This window comes from Sus scrofa, chromosome 18 (genome assembly GCF_054392235.1).
Source record: "Sus scrofa isolate SSC_HxYL_T2T_F1_AM1 chromosome 18, Sscrofa_HxYL_maternal_Yorkshire_Landrace_v2.0, whole genome shotgun sequence".
Taxonomy (NCBI): Eukaryota; Metazoa; Chordata; class Mammalia; order Artiodactyla; family Suidae; genus Sus; species Sus scrofa.
Window position 1 is genome coordinate 11975902 of NC_139400.1, and position 19788 is coordinate 11995689.

General features: G+C 50.7%; 1 long non-coding RNA gene across 5 annotated transcripts in view; it reads left to right on the plus strand.

Annotated features, from left to right (window-relative positions):
* Positions 1-19788, plus strand: part of LOC102168197 (uncharacterized) — a 90943-nt gene that overhangs the window by 63836 nt on the left and 7319 nt on the right. Inside the window, exons 3-5 of one of the 5 annotated variants that reach the window (XR_014833447.1) lie at positions 994-1330; positions 14649-14762; positions 15315-19724. The exons of 2 other annotated variants lie outside the window; for them this stretch is intronic. This is a non-coding gene — a long non-coding RNA (uncharacterized LOC102168197). Of the gene's footprint in view, positions 1-993; positions 4308-14648; positions 14763-15314; positions 19725-19788 lie in introns of those variants that run through there. 2 more of the 5 variants (XR_014833445.1, XR_014833446.1) reach the window with 2 other exon arrangements.

The following is a 19788-nucleotide window of genomic DNA, read 5'->3' on the forward strand; positions in this document are numbered from 1 at the left end:
AAGACTCCCCACCCTAACTTCCACGATGGGAAATCAGTAATTCATTAAAAGGTCATTCTTGGGAGTTCTCTTGTGGTGCAGCAGGTTAAGGATTTGGCATTGTCACTACAGCCGCTCTCGTCGCTGCTGTGGCTTGGGTTCCATCCCTGGTCCTGGAACTTCCACATGCCCTGGGTGCAGCCAGAAGATATTTCTATATGATCACACCATAAAATTTTGTGTAAGGACTCATTACCCCATTTTGTAATTGAGGACACTGAACTTTGGAGAGAAATTACCCTGTCCCCCCAAATCACATAGTATTTGAACCTGAGTGACTCTGAGAGAGAGAGAGAGAGAGAGAGAGAGAAATACCTTCTTTCTTCTTGTAAGACCACAGTTCTGTTGGAGAAGGGCCCCAACCTTATGCTCTCATTTAACCTTCAAAATACTCTCCACACACTGTGACATTAGGGGGTCGGGGCTTCATCATATGAATTTGATGTGTAAGGGGGTACAGTTCAGCCCATGGCAGCCCTAGAAGACCAGCGACTGATGAGGGAAAGATCCAAACAGCTTGCAGAACTCCAGGTTATTTTCCCCGTTTTCTCAAAGGCCACAGACTCTAAGAATAGCTAGAAAGGCCCTTCCCAATATTTACCTTCTCCATATGCCAAACAAGAGCCAGAAAAATTCCGGCCTGCTGTTTTATCGAGAAGAAAATGGCACTGTGATGCAGTATGAATTCAGGCTGCAGCCTAAGACATGGTCATGCCCACACTTTAAAAAAAAGTGTGTCCCCCTATTTATATATAAAAAGTCTGTGTTCTTGTCCCTTTCTCTCACTGCAGAGTAGAAAACAACGCATGTCACAGCACTGAGAGCTAAAGAGTGAGGGTGCTGTGGGCTGGCAGAAATCCCGCTTTCACTCAGGACGCCTCAAGCTCCATACACCGTGGTTAAGGCGGAATCGTGCGCTGAATGTGACCAGATGGCGCTGTTTTCCTTTTTCAGCAGGTGAAGAGAGAGCGGTAGACCTTCTGTTCAGCTGAAGCCCCCTTGGTCGCTTTGCCCACTCCTGTGCACGCGGACCAGGGTGCGGCCTCTCTGCTCCAGGGAGGACGGTACACGTGACCCGGTGAGAGCGAGCCTGCAGTGTGGCCGGCGTCCCCATTCAGAGAAGCTCCTGGGGCAGCGAGTCACTGGCGGCACTCTCTCAGCTGAGCACATAGTGTGGGCCCCTGACTCCACGGCTTCCTGAATCGGCAGAGCTGGTTTTTGACAGTGTGGACGGCAGCGGGGGTTGTCCCGGCCAGCCGCAGGCAGTGCATCAGGACGAAGGATCTCCCAGGTCAGCAAACGTCTTAATTGTTACTTTCCCGTCTCACTCAGCAAAGAGCCTCAAAGGCACTAGACTCCGCAAATATTTGCTGAAAGAGCAAAAAATAATTTTTTAAATAATCTCGAGTAAACTGCTGACCTGGGTGTTACATGTGGGCGGGATATCTGAGGGGAAGCATTTTACAAACTAGAAATTAAGTCGGCCTTCTTTGTGGCGACCTCAGAGCAGTGGTGTTTTACATTTTTAAAGCATGGTTGTTTTAAGGAAGGTGAAATGTTAGCAATAAATAGATGCTAACTTTTATTGAAATCCTATAAAATAAGATTAGGACACACTTAACGGAAATTACACCTCTTGGATTATATGCCGCTCCCCCTGTAATTATGGCAACAAAGTGACAAGAGCCTTTGAGGGGCAGGGGCAGCCAGGGAAAGCTAGTTCACAGGGAGCTATGGAGGGGTTAAAAGAACGCAGTAACAAATAAAGTAAAGGGAGTTCCTGTCGTGGCTCAGTGGGAACAATCTGACTAGTATCCAAGAGGATGTGGGTTCAGTCCCTGGCCTCGCTCCGTGGGTGAAGGATCTGGTGTTGCCGTGGTGTAGGTCGCAGGCGAGGCTTACATCCCGAGTTGCTGTGGCTGTGGTGTAGGCTGGCAGCTGCAGCTCCAGTTGTACTAACCCTAGCCTGGAAACGTCCGAGTGCTGCGAGTGTGGCCCTAAAAAGCAAAAAGAAAAGAAAAAGAGCACGGTGACCAGAGAGACTGGTGAGACAGGCGGTTGGCAGGAGCGTCGCTTATGTGGGCACTCAGAACAGTCACACCTGGCTGATGGAGCCACAAGCCCCTACCCTGCAGCCAAAACCACTCCTCAGGCCCAGGACGCATCCGCCGGAGAGGCCAGGTGCCTGGGCCGAATGGTCCTGCAGCTCAGTGCTAGGGCCTGGCCCTCGGCGTCTGCCCAGTCCTTCCCAGAGAACCCGTGGCTCTGCTCACAGTTTACTGGGTGTGGAGGAAAGGAGACACCCAGACCCTTGGAGGGCGGCAGGCACAGCATCGGGATTGACTTTAATACTCGGACTCCAGAGTGCGCGGTCCTTGTTAGCGTGGCGGCAGCTGGAGGCCGGCTCACAAATGGAAGCTGGTCAGGGTCCAGCTCAGAGTGGATGCCCTGGGTCAGGGGATCCCTCAGTGGTTATTTCTCCACTTCCTAAGGACGTAATTGGAAGGCACTTCATGGTAGTTGGCAGACCCCACGCTGGCTCCTTGACCTGCGGGGTAGAAGCTCTCAGGATAAGGAAGCCCAAGAGGCCGCCTGCAGCACGTCCCCCCAGCCTGTGGCCAAGACAGCAAAGAACAGCCGCGCGGCTCTGGGGAAGCGGCGGAGCTCAGCCTCCCCGTCTGAGACCCGTGCGGTTCTCTGCTCGGTCTCTGCAGCCCCTGCCTGCGGGCAGGCGACAGGGATCGACCACAGACCACAGACGCAATCACGTCTTAGCACAGTTGTGCAGGCTGGGCAGTGGGCACCTCTGCCGGAGTGGATTAACCCAGGCGTCAGAGCCTGGCGTGCAGCACGGGCCGGAGCTCCTCTCCGGCCCCGTCACGCGGGAGAGTCCAAGCGGCTCCGGCTCCCTGGAACCGCCAGCGGCAGCCGGTTGTGTTCTTGCTCCCGGGCTCTGTTCCCTTTCCCTCCCTCTGTCTTAAAACGGTCTGAAGGCCCCTGGAGCATCTAGATCAGTGGTTTTCAGAGGGCCGTTCCCAAGCCCCAAGGAGCCCCTGCGCCCCCGCGAGTGGGTCTGCAAGGTCCAGACGGTTGTCGCAGTAACAGAGGATTTGGTTTGCTGTTTCCACGGTGTCGACGTTTTCGGCGAGGGTGCAGACGCGCCGGGGCTGCGGGCGCCTGAGCACAGCCGGGCTCGACGTGCAAAAGAGGAGCAGCACCGTCACCTCCCCGCCGGCCGTGCTGTCCCCGGGCCAGGAGCAAGGCGGAGCCAGCCCCGGAGCTCTCAGCGCTTAAACCCTGACCTGGGAACACACATCTTCTAAGGCTCCGGAGCAAACTGCCTTTCCCGCACCCTCGGAGAAGACGGCTTTCTTGAGGACGAGCGCTGGGGGTCTAGGTTGGAGCGCGCTAGCAGGGGCTTGCGGTTTGGGTTTGTTTTTTTGTTTTTGGGTTTTGTTTTTGTTTTTGTTTTTTTAAAGAGATACGTTTTTTATTTAGCACCGCCAACAGGTAAGAACGAGCCTTAGTCAGTCTTGGGTATTTAGCAGGTATTTTCTAAAAACGGAATAATGTGATCCTTCACTTTAAGGAAAACAGCTGACAGTACTTACTGTCCATAGTGACATTTGAGCTTTCAAGTGCAAATGAGAACTTGGGGAAACTCATTCCACTGTGGTGAACTTGACCGCTTCCCAGTACTCGAAGAGTTTTCTGACGAGATGGGTGGTGATCTTGACAACTGTGATTTTTGGTATTGTGTCATGAGAGCTGTCAACCAACATCGGAGAGGTCCAGAGAGCAGTGAGCGGATACGATCCAAGTGGCCAGTGCGTGTTGCTCCAATTGAAAAATACCCTTTTCACAGAGCAAAAGAGCCCAGTGGGTTTTACTGTAACGGAGTCCACACTGCAGTAAACCTTTAATAAACTCCCACGTACTGAATTTTGATGTACCATTGCAGAAAAAGATCTACAATTATCTGGAAAGACTATTAATATGCTCCACCATTTCCCATTTCTGTGAGGCTAGATCTCTTGATACGTTTAAACCAAAATAACGGATCACAACAGGTGGAAGGTAGAAACAGATATGCGATGCCAGCTGTCTCAAAGAGATGTGCCAAACCGATAAACGGTGCCGCTCACAGATTTCTTTTGTTTTGGAAAATAGAGTTTTTCATAAAGATGTCATTTATATCATCATTTAATAGGTTTATTTTTTTTGTTTTAAATGAATTAATACACAAAAATATTAAAATAGTTCCATGTGAATGTGTATTCCAGCCAATGTAAATGGATAGAACACATGGAAACAGGAGCTCTTTAGGGTGACTTTGAAGCGTGTAAGACTGTTCTGAGAACACACTGCTGGAAGACGGCAGTTCTAGGCGTTCATCAGAACCTGACGCCGGCCCGCTGTCTTGATGCTCAGTGTCAGAGTCGGTGGTGAACACGCATCCTGCAAAGGACGGGGGTGCATAAGCCCGTGGAAGATTCAGGTGCCTGCGGGGATCAGGCAGGGATGCTGGGGCTCCGTGGCCTGGGACTCGCCAGGACATTCCTTCCAGCATAGTGGAAAATGATGCACTTCCTGCCACTGAAAGGAAAGCTTTTATTGGTGCCAAGAGCAGGAAGGGCCTCCAGCAGAGGTCCTTCTGCCTGGGCCCGGAGACCCGGCAAAGCCTGTGGTGCTAAGTGTACCTGCAATGGGGAAGGACGCCAGGCTGGCTTTGCGGTGCACACGGACAAGAGAGCCACAGTGGTCGGGCTCCGTGTCTGCTTTTAAGTGTCAAGATAGATGCAGCTGGCATGGCTTAGAAGGAGCTCAGTGGGGAGTTCCCGTCGTGGCTCAGTGGTTAACGAATCCGACTAGGAACCATGAGGTTGCGGGTTCGGTCCCTGCCCTTGCTCCGTGGGTGAAGGATCTGGCATTGCCGGGAGCTGTGGTGTAGGTTGCAGACGTGGCTTGGATCCAGCGTTGCTGTGGCTCTGGCGTAGGCCAGCGGCTACAGCTCCGATTCGACCCCTAGCCTGGGAACCTCCATATGCCATGGGAGCGGCCCTAGAAATGGCAAAAAGACAAAAAGACAAAAAAAAAAAAAAAAGGAAGAGCTCAGTGACCAGTGGATCAGATCCTTCAGGAACGAGGCCTCGCCTGGCAGAGTGCCTCCAACATCCCGATCGCCAGAGGTGCAGGCGACTGTGGATGGTAGGGGAGGAGGTGATCGGCGGGGCACCCATGAGGCCTGGAGGCCAGCTGCAGAGGACGGGGTGCACCGTGGTGTCACCTCAAACTCACCCCGGCTGGAAAGAGCATAGTGAGAGAGGCAGGCATGTTTGAGGGGCACAGGGTGTGGGCTGTGGTGGACACCACGGTGTGGCTCCAGCTCCCTCCCTCTGCGCCAGGGCTGCACCCCTAGATGGTGGGGGGGGGGTTGGCTGTTGAAGGCTGGGAGCCACATTCAGAACAGCATTCCTGGGATCTGCTCTCTGCTGCCCAAGGTTACATCCCATCCCAGTGGGTGACCCGCAGCCAGGGACTGCCCAGGGCAGGGAGGCTGAGGCCCAGGCCCCTTGCCTTCATTTGGGACACCTGCGGCAGGCACCCCTGCTTCAGAGCTCCTGGGCCCTGCCTGAGGCCTGTTACAAATGCGCAGCGGGCAGCTCTCCCACCCCAGCCCTGCTCCCTCACTTCCTGGTGGGCGTCTCTCCTGAGAGTACTTCCCAGGAAACCTACGTGAGGTCCTCTGTCTCCGTCTGTCGCCGGGAAGCCCAGTCTCCAAGCAGCGCTTCGCCCCGGGTTCCTCCATGAAGGATGTCAGGTTGTCACAGGGGGGTCCCCGGCACAGTCAGCATCCGTCACCGCACTTGGCAGGTGTGAGTGCTTAGGTGAGCGTGAGCCCACGAGGGCCCGTTTTCTGGAGAAGGAAAATCATGAATCCCCCCCCACACCCCCCGCTGGCTGAAGTGACTCGTCTAAAGCTAATGAATTCTTGATGGGGGTGAGACTTTTGAACTAGCTTATGCTGGAAGAATAGAACAAGCTTGACTTGCCTCGGCCTTGACGTTTCCGGTGATATAAGGGGCTGGGCCTAAATGCTCCGATTATCACTGCATGTGTAGAGTGGGCAGCGCCCAGGAGTGGAAGGCGTAACACCTCCTGTGAGTGAGCGAGAGCCTTCTCTCCTCCACCGGGTGTGCGACACACGGGGAGCCTTCGCCAGCCTTGCCCGGTGCCGTGCGGCCCTCAGGTCCCTGCGTGAAAGTCGAAGGAGACTGCCCGTGGCTGGGGGGCTCTCCTCCCCCTCCCCTGGCCGACCAGGCGTAGTTCAGGAAGCTGCTGGAAAGGCAGCGTCGTCTCTGCTTGGCGGTGGGAAAGGCAACAGCAGCCCTGGCCTCTGGTGAGCGCACACCTGTTTTCAGTTGCTAGAGCCGCCTGGCTTTTTGGAGCGCGGCCCCGAGGCGCGGTGGCTGAGGGCGCCGCCAGGGGATCCGCGCAGAGTCACACGCTTTAGCACAGGCTCCTCTGCCCGGAGAGGGACGTCGCTTCTGGAGAGCGCCTAAGGCCGGAGCTCGCAGACGTCGCCTTGCTCAAGCCTCCCGTGGCTCCAGGGTCGGCCCCGGGACGTGGGCGGGAGGCCGGGTGGGCCGCTTCGCAGGCTTTCCCGCCGCCCTTGCCTCCCGGCCTGGCGTTTACTTCGTGGCTCCTCAGGGAGTGGGTGTTTTGCGACTGCGACGTCTCCACTCTGACCAGCATCCGGAGCCACGCCCGTGTCCTCATGTGTCCGGACCCACACTGGTGGATGGGGCTGAGGCTTTGTCCCCTGGCTGCTAGTCCCCCTCGGGCCAGGGGGCCGTGGTGGGGTCTGGAGGCCCCAGAGGTCCACGTCCGCGAAGGTAACAGCTGCGCATCTGCGTCGCTCCCCCCACGAGGTGGAGACAGGGCCTTAGGTAGGTGAAAACTGGGGGGAGGTGGTCTCAGAAAGCAGGAGTGGGGGAGCAGGGAGGGGCCAGGCCGGTACGAAGCATGTGGTGGAGCCGGCTCCCTGCGGACGTCCAGGGCGCTACCCACCGGGAGACAGAGAGTGACCCTAAGGGGGAGCTCACCTCGAAAGTCAGGTGTCAGATACTCATCCAGTCGTACACCCCATTGGTTGAATTTTGCCGCAGAGGTGTCACCTTCACCACCACCTGTGCTTCTGGGCAGGCTGTGTGGGGGGCCAGCTAATGCCCCTGGTGGTGAGGACAGCCCAAGGGCAGGAGAGGGGGAGCCCCAGCTCCGTGCTGTCCGTGGCCAGCGTGCGGGGGCTTTGTCCTCCCATCTGCCGCTGAGATCGGGGCTGGACCCAGGTGCACTGGGAGCCAGAACCAGCCCTTCCTGTAGGCTCGGAGGGTTTTCCTTGTACCTGCTACAGGGCCGCAGGTCCCTCCGAAGAGGCCTGAGGGAAGCTCATAGTGTGCACGTGTGGCCATGTCACAGGGATTCCTCAAAGGGGCCCAGCCTGCTCTGCAATCAAGAGGCTCTGGTCTGCGGTCAGGCTTGGGCCTGGGAACCGCATCAGGGGCTGGGAAGTGTCACTGCGGCAGCTGGCGGCAGCGCGCTGCCCACGAGACCTGGACGTCCTTCTGGCGAAAGAAGCACGTCACTGGGTGGCTCTTAGTCTTTATTTCTAGGGCCCTCTGCTTGATGAGCTCCCACCGGGACGCAGTGGCCAGAACGCTTCGAGGGGCTCTCTGACACCGTCTGTGAGATAAGCGAGGTCAGCCGTGTCTCTGACAGGCGTGTCCCTTCTGGGACCCCACTCTTCCGTCCACAGCAGGGAGCTCGTTTCAGTCGGCCGCTTCCTGTGTGTCCTCTGGCTCAGAGGACAGCCTCCAGCCTCCACAGAGCTTCCGCAGGACGTCTGTGCTGTCTTTAACAGTGCGTTTGGATTTCTGAAAACTCTGCTATTGTGGAAAATGTCAAGCACCCATACCACTAAAGAGTTCAGTGTAACAAGTAGCAAACTCCCACGCGACGTCAGTCAGCTTCGGTTCACGGCCCGTCTTGCTCACCTCTGTCCCCAGGGCTTCCCTCTGCTCTCCCCCGACACCCACCGAGGCGTGGGAAGCAAACGCCATCACACTGCGACCTTCACAAGCACGTTGTGTGTCTCGAGATAAGGACGGTTTTAAAAACATAACTACGTTCACTATCACATCTGAAAGGAGCAACGCCCCTTCCCTAACATCAAATCTCCAGTGAGGAGTTCCCGGCGTGGCTCAGTGGTTAACAGCCCCCAACTAGTATCCATGAGGATGCGGGTTCCATCCCTGGCCTGGCTCAGTGGGTTAAGGATCCGGCGTTGCCGTGAGCTGCAGTGTAGGTCGCAGACACGGGCTCGGACCCCACATTGCTGTGGCTTCAGCTCCGATTGGGCCCCTAGCCTCCGCACCTCTGTATGCGGCAGGTGCAGCCCTAAAAAGACAAAGAGATAAAAACAAAAAACCCCTCCAGGTGATGTTCAAACCTGGCAGCCGTTTAGTAGTTCAGGTGTTGAAATCAGGATGCAAACAGGGTCCTCATGTTACATTTGGTCGCTCTGTCTCTGAAATCTTTTCAATCTAAGCCCACCCCTCCTCTCTATTCTTACAGTACATTTATTGAAAAAACTTGATCATTTGTTCTGTACATCAGTGCATCTCAAAATTTAAAGTTTAGGCACATCACATGGGGATTTTTTTTTGACAATACAGATTCCGAGTGAGTCGGTCTGGGGTGGGCCTAGGAGTCCGCATGTCTGGCTAGCTCTCTTGGGGAGGCCCAGGCTACCAGTCCTCGGATCACACGTCTCTTTTGCTCTTCCGGTTTCATTGAGACGTAACTGACACAGAGCCCCGGGCAAGGAGATGTGACTTACACACGTCACGAAATAACCACCAGGGTAAGCTTCGCGGGCACCCATCATCTCATATGACGCAAAATAAAAGGGAGAGAAGCAAAGAATGTGTTCCTCTTGACGCGAAGCCAGGATTTACGCTCTGCAACTTTTGTGTGAAACACACATCGGTGTTAATTGTGTATATCGTGTGGCACGTTACATTCCCCAGTACTTAGTGATCCATTCCCCTCCCCCAGCCCCACCTCCGGTGACCACAAATCGGATCTCTTTATCTGTGAGCTTGTTTGGTGTGGAGGTACTGTTACGATCGACAGCACCGTGTGGTGTCCGGTACACACCACGGGGACTCAGTGCTGGCGTACGTTTCACAGTGGCCACCGCAGTCGGGCTAGTTACCATCTGTCGTCAGATAAGTAAATTGTTACTGACTCGGGCCCCCCCCTGTACCCTTCGTACCCGGGTAACTGAAAGTCTGTACCTCCTAATGCCCCTCACCTGTGACGCTCATCGCCCCACCCCCGCCCCTCTGCAGCCCCCTGTTTGTTCCCTGTGTCCGTGACTCTGTTCTGTGGTTTTGTTTTTGAGATGCCACATGTAACTGAAATCCTACAGCGCGTGTCTTTCTTTGATTTATTTCTGTTCGCACAGTATCCTCTGGGTCCATGCGTGTTGTCACAGAGCAAGATTTCATTCTCTGTGGTTGCTGAGCAGCATTGCGGTATGAGTGTGTGTGCATCACACACTCTATCCATTTCTCGGCCCGGGGGCCCTGCATCCCCGTGGCTTCCCCATCTTGGCTATTGTAAATAATGCGGCAGCGAACATAGGGGTGCAGATACCATTTCAAATCAGTGCTTTCATTTTCTTCACATAAATACCCACGAGTGGGAGTGCTGATCGTGTGGTAAGTCTGTTGTTAGTTTTTTGGGGAACCACCATGCTGTTTTCCATCCCGGCTGTACCAAGTTATAGTCCCACCGATAATGCAGGAGGGTTCTTTTTCAGATTCTCTTCCGTTGTAGGTTATTACAAGATACTGAATATAGTTCCCTGAGCTGTACAGTGTATCTTTGTTACGTATCTATTTTATATACAGTGGTGTACCTGCGTTAACCCCAACTCCAAGTCCATCTCCCCACCACCACCGCTATCCCCTTTGGTCACGATAAGTTTGTTTTGTGAATAAGTTCATTCTCTCATGTTTTAAGCTTCCTCATACAAATGATATCATATGATATTTGTCTTTGACGTAACGTCTCTTAATATCTAGGTCCATCCATGCTGCTGCAAATGGCTGTGTTTCATTCTGTTTTATGGAGGAGGAATATTCCTTTGTGTACATGTCCTGCGTCTTCTTGATTTATTCACGCACAAATGGGCCCTTAGATTGCTTCCGTGTCTTGACTATTGCAAACAGTGCTGCTGTGAACATGGGGGTGCATGTATCTTTTCAGATGAAGGGTTTTCTCTGAACATGTGCCCAGGAGCAGGATTGCAGGATTATGTGGTAGTTCTGCTTTTAGTTTTTTGAGGCTCCGCCTGTCCTCTTCTCCGTAGCGGCTGTGCCAATTGCCATTCCCACCAGCAGTGAAGGAGGGGTCCCTTTTCTCCACATCCTCCCCAGCATGTGTTATTTGTAGGTTTTTTTGACAATGGCCATTCTACCTGGTGTGAGGTGGTACCTCGTTGTTGTTTTGATTTGCATTTATCTAATAATTGGTGATATTGAGCATTTTTTTCACGTGCCTCATGGGCATCTACATGTTTTCTTTGGAGAAATGTCTATTTAGGTCTTCCACCCATTTTTCGATTGGGTTGTTTGTTTGTTAGTCTGTATGAGCTGTTTGTATATTTTTGGAGATGAATTAATTAATTTCTCCCAGTCCGGAGACTGTCTTTTCGTTGTGTTTGTGGTTTCCTTTGCTGAGCCAACGCTTTTAATTAGGTCCCATTTGTTCATTTTTGTTTTTAGTTCCATTACTTTAGGAGTCAGATCCAGAACAATTTCGTTGTGATTTATGTCAAAGAGTGTTCTGCCTATGTTTTCCTCTAGGGGTTTTATAGTATCCGGTCTTACATTTAGGTCTTGGAATTTGCTTTTGTGTATGATGTGAGAGAATGTTCTAATTTCATTCTTTGACGTGTACCTGTCCAGTTTTCCCAGCACCACTTATTGAAGGGACTGTCTTTCCTCCATTGTTTATTCTTGCCTCCTTCATCATAGATTAATTGGCTGTAAGTGCATAGGTTTATTTCATACGTTTATTATATGGAAAAATCCATACAAATTTTGTAATTATTTATTCTAGTTCTCTGAAAAATGCCATTGATATTTTGATACTGTGCTGAATCACTGTAGATTGCCTTGGGTAGTATGACCTTTTTTTTTTTTTTTTTGTCTTTTTGCCATTTCTTGGGCCACTCCCACAGCGTATGGAGGTTCCCAGGCCAGGGGTTGAATCGGAGCTGTAGCCACCGGCCTATGCCAGAGCCACAGCAACGCGGGATCTGAGCTGCGTCTGCAACCTGCACCACAGCTCACGGCAACGCTGGATCCTTCACCCACTGAGCAAGGCCAGGGACCGAACCCACAACCTCATGGTTCTTAGTCGGATTCGTTAACCACTGCGCCACGACGGGAACTCCAGTATGACCGTTTTAACAATATTGATTCTTCCAGCCCATGGGCTAGGTAAGTATACCTTTCCCTCTGTTTATGTCGTCTTCCGTCTCTCTTGTCAGTATCAGGCTTTCTTTTACCTCCTTAGTTAGATTTATTGCTGGGAATTCTTTTGATGGAATCGTAAGTAGGTTTTCTTAATTTCTTTTTCTGATCGCTCATTGTTGTGTATAGAAATGCAGCAGATTTCTGCATGTGGATTTTGTATCCTGCAACTTTACTGAATTCATTGATGAGCTCTCATAGCTTTTTGGTGGCATCTTGAGGATTTTCTGTGTAAGGATCAAGTCATCTACAAACAGTGACAGTTTTACTTCCTCCTTTCCGGTTTGTATTGCTTTTGTTTTTGTTTGTTTGTGTGTTTGTTTTTTCCCCTTCTCTGATCGCTGTGGCTAGGACTGCCAATACCGTGTTTTATAAAAATGGCCAGAATGAGCATCCTTGTATTGTCCCTGATCTTAGGGGAAATGCTTTCAACTTTTCAGTCTTGAAAATGCTGTTGGCTGCGGGCTTGTTATATGCAGCCTTTATTACGTTGAGGTATGTTCCCTCTATGCCCACTTTGTTGAGAGTTTTTTTTTTTATTGTAAATGGATGTTGAATTTTGTCAAAAGCTTTCTCTGCATCTGTTGCAATGAGCATAGGATTTCTTACTCTTAACTTTGTTAGTGTCATGTGTCACATGGATTAATTTGTGGGTGTGGACCCATCCTTGCATCCTTGGGACAAATTCCACGAGATCGTGGTGTATGCTCCTTTTAATGTATTACTGAATTTGGCCTGATAATACTTTGTGGAGAATTTTTGTATCTGTGTTTACCCGTGACATTGGCCCATAATTCTCCTTGGGGGTCGTGTCTTTGGTTTTGCTGTCAGGACAATTCTGGCTTGTAGCATATGTTTAGAATGGTTCCTTCCTCTACCATGTTTTGGAATAGTTTGTGGATAGGTGGTTAACTCTTCTTCAAATGTCTGGTAGAGGAGTTCCCATTGTGGCTCAGTGGGTTACAGACCTGACGAGTATCCATGAGGGTGCGGGTTTGATCCCTGGCCTTGCTCGGTGGCTTAAGGATCCAGCTGTTGTGAGCTATGGCGTAGGTTGCAGACGCAGGTCAGATCCCACATTGCTGTAGCTGTGGCGTAAGCTGGCAGCTGAAGCTCTGATTTGACCCCTAGCCTGGGAACCTCCCTATGCTGCAGGTACAGCCCTAAAAAAGCAAAAAAAAAAAAAAAAAAAAAGTCTGGTAGAATTCATCTGTGAAGCTATGTGGTTCCGTACTTTTGTTTGTTGTGAGTTTTTTTTTTAATTACCGATTCCGTTTCATTGCTGGGAATTCTTTTGTTCGTATTTTCTCTTTCTTTCTGATTCAGTCGTGGGGGATTGTACATTTTTAGGAATTGATCCATTTCTTTTAGGTTGTTCATTTTATTGCCATATAATTGTTCGAAGTAGTATCTTAGATCCTTTGTAATTCTATGGTGTTGGTTGTAACTTTTTTCTTTTTTTATTATTATTTTTTAATAGTTATTTCCTCAATTTTTCTACCCTCCAGCAGGGTGACCCAGTTACACATACATGTACTCATTCTGTTTTCACACATGATCAGGCTCCATCATGAGCGACTAGACATCGTTTCCAGAGCCACACAGCAGGGTCTCACTGCTAATCCATTCCAGAGGCACTAGTTTGTATCTATTAACCCCAAGCTCCCCAACCAACCCACTTCCTCCCCTCGCCCTTGGCAACCGCAAGTCTATTCTGCAAGTCCATGATTTTCTTTTCTGTGTGGCTGTCACTTCTTTCTCATTTGTGATTTTATTTCTTTGGGCTCTCCAATTCTTTTTTTGATGAGTCTGACTCAAGTTTTATCAATTTTTGAAACCTTTTCAAAGAACCAGCTCTTAGTTTAATTGATCTTTTCTAGTTTTTTTTTTTTTTTTTTTTTTTTTTTTTTTTTTTTTTTGTCTTTTTGTCTTTTGTCTTTTGTTGTTGTTGTTGCTATCTCTTGGGCCGCTTCCACGGCATATGGAGGTTCCCAGGCTAGGGGTTGAATAGGAGCTGTAGCCACCGGCCTACGCCAGAGCCACAGCAACGTGGGATCCGAGCCGCGTCTGCAACCTACACCACAGCTCACGGCAACGCCGGATCCTTAACCCACTGAGCAAGGCCAGGGACCGAACCCGAAACCTCATGGTTCCTAGTCAGATTCGTTAACCACTGCGCCACGACGGGAACTCCTTTTCTAGTATTTTTTAACTCTCTATTTATTTCCGCTCTGATCTTTATGATTTCTTGAATTTTACTAATTGTAGGTTTTGTTTGTTCTTTTTCTAGTTCCTTTAATTGTAAGGTTAGGTTGCTTGTATGAGCTTTTCTTATTTCCTGAGGCAGTCTTGTATTGGTATAAACGTCCCTCTTAGAACTGCTTGTGCTGCATCCCATAGACTTTGTCTTTTTTTTTTTTTTTTTTTTTTTTTTTGCCTTTTTTTGGGCCGCTCCCATGGTGTGTGGAGGTTCCCAGGCTAGGGGTCTAATCGGAGCTATAGCCACTGGCCTACGCCACAGCCACAGCAACGCGGGATCCGAGCCGCGTCTGCAACCTGCACCACAGCTCATGGCAACGCCGGATCCTTGACCCACTGAGGGAGGCCAGGGATCGAACCCGCAACATCATGGTTCCCAGTCGGATTCGCTAACCACTGCGCCACGACGGGAACTCCTGTGTCCCATAGACTTTGGATCATCGTGTTTTCATCTTCATTTGTCTCCAGGGTTGTTTGTTGTTTTTTTACTTTTTCCTTTGCTTTCTTCAGTGACCCATTGGTTGTTTAGTAGCATATTGTTTAGCCTCCATGTATTTGTGGGGTTTTGGTAAGAGTGCTTTCTGGATTGTGTTGTGAGAGACACATAGTAAACCACGATGAGATGATCGGAGTTCAGGTATGGTCAGCCTGCTGCGCTCATTCTAATGGTCCCCCTCAGCCTTGCACCTTTCAGGTTTTTTTCAGCCGTGAGTGATAATTGCTTTGATCTCTATTTCACATTAGGCCGTGGAATGGTGATCTTCTGTCGTCCCTGCTTCAGTAGCAGCTGGAATATTTGTATAAAAGTATGTGCTGTCAACTATTTAGCTACCTTGAAGTCCCGCTGACATCGCAAAGGTAGAATTAATGCTTTATTCTGTCTCTTTATTTATTAATGTCTGGCTGGGAGCCCTTGAAATGTGGCGAGCCCTTGTTAAGATGTGCTGAAAGTGTAAAATACACACCCGATTTCAGACCCAGTGTGAGAAGGGAATGGAAAATAGTCCGTTAATTCTTTTTTCATGCTGCCTAGAAGTTGAAGTGATACTATTCGGGATATGGGGTTTCTTTGTCCTTTTTTAAAAAAAATGCGGCTACCAGAAAAGCATTTTGAAATCCATAGCGGCTCACCTTTGTGGTTCACATTCGGTTTCAGCTGGACAGCTCGGTTCCAGGGTGTGTCCGGGAGCGGGCAGCGTCTTCACCCTGTCGAGTCTGGGTGAGGGACTAGGGGCCACGGTCCATGGCTCCACTGAAGCGTGAGGTCTGGAAGGGGACATCTGTGTCCTGCGCCCGGCCCGGCCCGTGTTTTGTGTTCCCTGGCCTGGCCCTGGGGTACGTGTCCACCAGGCCTGCCCTGCCTCCTGCCACTGCAGACCACCTAGACCCCAACACTCTTTCCCCGTGCAGGTGTCTCCTCCGGGAACCAAACTGGAGTTCTAGACAAGACCTTCTTTTGCACATAATGGAACCCGTTTTCCTTGAGGTTCCCTGGGGTCTGTCCCTGCCTCCGCGTCTCCAGCCCCCTTAACTCGACGTCGCTAACGCCAGGCAGTCCCCAGCCGCGCTCCCTCGCAGGGACCACAGTCCTGATGCCGGGAAGCCTTCACCAGTTTGGGAAGAGTTCCCAGGTGACGCAGTGGGTTAAGGACCTGGCATTGTCACGGCTGTGGTTTGGGTCCCTGCTGTGGCACAGGTTCAGTCCTTGGCCCCAGAATGTCCACATGCCGAAGCCGTGACAAAAAGAAGGAAAGACAAGCTTCATTCCAGTGCCGCGACGCTGCAGAGACAGAGACAAAGAGACAGGAAGGTGTTGAAGCACGAGTAAATATACAGCAGACACTTCACATGTGCAGATAACCAGATGGCCAGTAAACATGAGACAAAATCAAGGAAATGCAGGTTAAAACTACGAGGCAGCACCACTGCCCGCCCACCCAACTGGCCAAAATGAAGAAGACCGCACACCCTCTGGCAGGAGGGAGATGGTACAGCCACTTGGGGAAACGGGCAGCATCGATCTGAACTGGGCACACGCACGTCCTCCCAGCCAGCAGTTCCACTGCTGGCTTATGTGTATATGTGACATGCCTGTGTAATCTAGCCACCAAGTGCCATGCATGGGCACACGCGTGTAGCGTGTTCGCAATAATGAAAGCCGAGAACTGCCTAAATGCCCATCAGTGGTGACGTGGATGAAGGAACTGTGACATTGACCGTGGATCACGTACAGCGACGTGGATGAAGAGGCTGCAAGGACATGCAGTAATACAGAGGGCTCGCGCGGCCAAAATTTAGAGCCAAAGACAGACACAAACTATGTGCTTCCATTTATATAGAGTTAATCACAGGAAATGGCTGTAAGGTATCAGAAATCAGGGTAGTTAGCTGTGCTTTGGGGTGTGAGATGCTGGCAGTGTTCTTGAACCAACTGCACCGGGCTAGGGATCGAATCCCCCTTTGCGGTGACCCAAGCCCCTCCAGTTGTGTTTTATTTATTTATTTATTTTTTTTGTATTTTAGGGCCGCACATGTGGCATATAGAAGTTCCCAGGCTAGGGATTGAATTGGAGCTACAGCTGCAGGCCTACACCACAGCCACAGCAACACCAGGTCCACGTGGCGTCTGCGACCTACACCACAGCTCACTACGAGGCCAGACCCTTGAGCTAGTGAATGAGGCCAGAGACTGAACCCATGTCCTCATGGATACTAGTTAGGCTCCTTACAGCTGAGCCACAACTGGAACTTCCCCTGCAGTTGTATTCTTAACCCACTGGGCCACAGCGGGAACGCCAAAAAATTTAATATTACAATATAAATTCTTTTACTATACTCCGCACTCCCCATTTCTAGAACTCTCAACAGCTTGGCCCCTGAGATCCAAAAAGTGGTCCTGCAAGGTGACCTCCATGTCAAGGGACAGCACCCCCACTCCCTCTCGTCAAAGAAGCATTGCCATTGGGCTTTCACAGGCAAGGCATCCATCCTGCAGAGAAGCCAGATGGCGTGTTCCCCGGGAGCTGGAAATGGAAGCGCGGATTCTGCAGCTTCAGGCGTGTGTTTCTAACCCTGGTCTGTGCTTGGTGATAATGACGCTGTCTCTTGTTTAGGAACCAGAAACCAGTGTCGTGCTGGAAGTCCGCCTTTGTCCTGGTTGTCTTGGCTTCCCAGCCCTCTCTGCTCCCAACCAAGCCTTGTGTGCTAGAGGCGTTTTTAATGATCAGGAAATTAAAGCTGAGTCTGCCCTGGTCCCCACCATGTGTCGCTGCCAGCGAAAGCTGTTTGTCTGACCTTAGCGCTGTCTACCTGGACCGGTTTGTATCCAGTCATGCTGATCTCAAATTCGTCACCACAAAAACATCTGTGAAAGAACAGCTACTGAGCCTTTTATGGTAAAATAAGAGAAAGGTGGATCTTCCTGTAAAAAGCCCTTTGGGGAGGCCCACAATCATGTTATATGTAACATTTCTTGTTGTAAGTATTTGTATTTTTATTTAGGTCATAAAACTTCTCTCTCTGAATGACCCTTCTCGTAGATGCGTAAATATCCTTTCGAAACTCTCTCCGAAGCCCAGTACTAATGACAGTAGTCATGGAAACCACGTCCTACCGTTTCTTCCAGACTCTGAGATACCGTGGCTTTACTGCAGGCACGGCCCCCTGGGTTCTCTTCTGGGCCCTGCTATCAGGCCGAGAACTCTTGGAGGAGTCCTTAAAGGTTTGGGGCCTCAGTGGCATCTATCCAGTATCCCTAGTAGGCTACATGGTTCACGTTTTAAGCCAAGTGGATTAACTGTGCAGAAAAGTCTTCAGTGAACCACACTGGTGTAGCTGGTGTGCTTAGAAGCTCAAGTCTCATTTCACCTTTCAGATCCTGTAGACTAGATGCCGAGATTGAGTTTAACTTTCTGCTTACGTTGGAAAGTGTGAAAAGGGGAGGAAATTGTCAGCTAATGTATACGTACATATAATCATGTCAAACAAGGAGGAAAGATGCCTCACGGCCACAGTCTCGTCTCTGCAACTGGTGGTGTGGTCATAGCTGGAACTGACAAGTGCCTTCTCCTGCTGCCCAGCCCACTGCTCCTTTGCCCTCTACAAACACCTCGGCTAATCATGGGTGGTCTCCTTGCCACCAGCTTTAATCACAGGCCATGGGCTACGAGGAGTCCCCTGCGTTGCAGAGAGAAACGTGGAGTTGCAGGACAAGGGATCACAGGTCAGCTGTGCGCAGCAGGTGGTGGCCCCAAAGGTTATCATTGGGTGGAACGTGAGAAAGACAGGCCTGGGAACTTGATGCAATAGAGGCCCATCAGGGACCTTGATAAGTGGCCGTACGGATGAGCAACAGATAACAAAAAAGCGTTTATTTTTTATGAACCAAGTCAGGATTGCAGCATACAAGGTGAAAACAGTCAGGAATCCACATAAAATTCTCCGGATTTAAAGCCTTCCTTTCGTATGTTTTACTTTGCTGCCTCCAGTTTCTCCCAGGTTCCCATTTTAGCACTAAGGAAATGCAGAGGAAGAATGACATGGAACCAGGCAAGGCAGAAGAGAGGATTCGAGAGAGCCACGGACTGAAGCGTGGAGACAGGGCGGATCGGAACGTGAACACGCACCAGCCCAAGTCCCTGACGGCGTCTCCCTTTCCTGTTTTCAATTTTGGATCTTCATTTAGCATTAGGAAGGCTGGCATTAATAATTTTATACCCAAAAAACATCTGGTTTCACAATAAAGCCACTGCTCCGAGGATGGGTTCCAAGAAAGGACGGCCTCGAAAAACATAGCGCTGGCCAGCGCCCCGCGCTGCGTTTCAAGGGCTCATCTCCGCTGGACCCTTCCGTAGAAAGCGCTGCTGAAGAAGGGCCAGTGATGCTAATGAAGATGCTGCAGCCGAAGGGAACACATGCATCTGGACAAAGCCCGAGGACCCCACTTATGATCCCCCTACGTGAGCTTCCAGTGCAGTGAGAATTTTCTCCAGGAGGAGAGCGTGGAAGGCGGCACTCTCTGCCCACGCCGCTCTGTTTCACACATACAGTCATCCGAGTTCTCATAGCTGCCACATGTGGGCAAACAGATTGAGTAAGTTCTCCCACTCGGCAACATGACAGTGATCCAGCCCCCTGAGACACTAGCCAACCATTGCAATGGCCGCGTGTTGTAGAAACAAATAGAGTTTGTGTTCATTCATTGAGGTAGGTGGTCCTTCACTTCCCATGGGCTTATCTTCCTTTCTCCGCACAGGTGGGGGGCAGACGCTTCCTTCTCCCCGAGCACGTGGGTGACACCAGGGTCCTCGAATGCGCCCTTCTGTTACGGCTGAAGAGCAGGCAGTCGGTGACACCCAGGGAAGGCACGCGGGCTGTGCTTTTCTGTCTCCCTCCCCCTGGGGCCTCCTCAGCCCTGACCACAAATACTGGACCCCCTGTCTTGGCCTTTCTAACCAGTAGTGTGTTTTTAAGTGACAGAAACGACTGGTTTACACCTGAGGAAATAATTCCTTTGAGCCCTAGTCGGGAAAGAGAGTACAGGGTCAGAGACTCTGGAGCTGGGGTTTGAACATCGCAAAACCTTAGCTTCAGGATTGTCGGGGAGGTTGGTAAGTCACAGCCCCTAAAACTTGTTGTACGCTCAAAATTGCCGTTCATGTTAGAAGGAAGAAAAGGGGGGGTATTTTAACTAATTTACATAACCATATACCTAGTTTGTGGCCATTTTATTTTTGTGACTCAGTGCTCATAAAAGTGGTGACTCATGTTGAAATGTCTGCCCTTTTTTTGGTAATAAAAATGATTTTTATTATCTTGGGACTGTGTTCCTAAAAGCCCTGTGTTTATTCTGATAAGACACTGAATTACTCTAACTTCCTGCAGA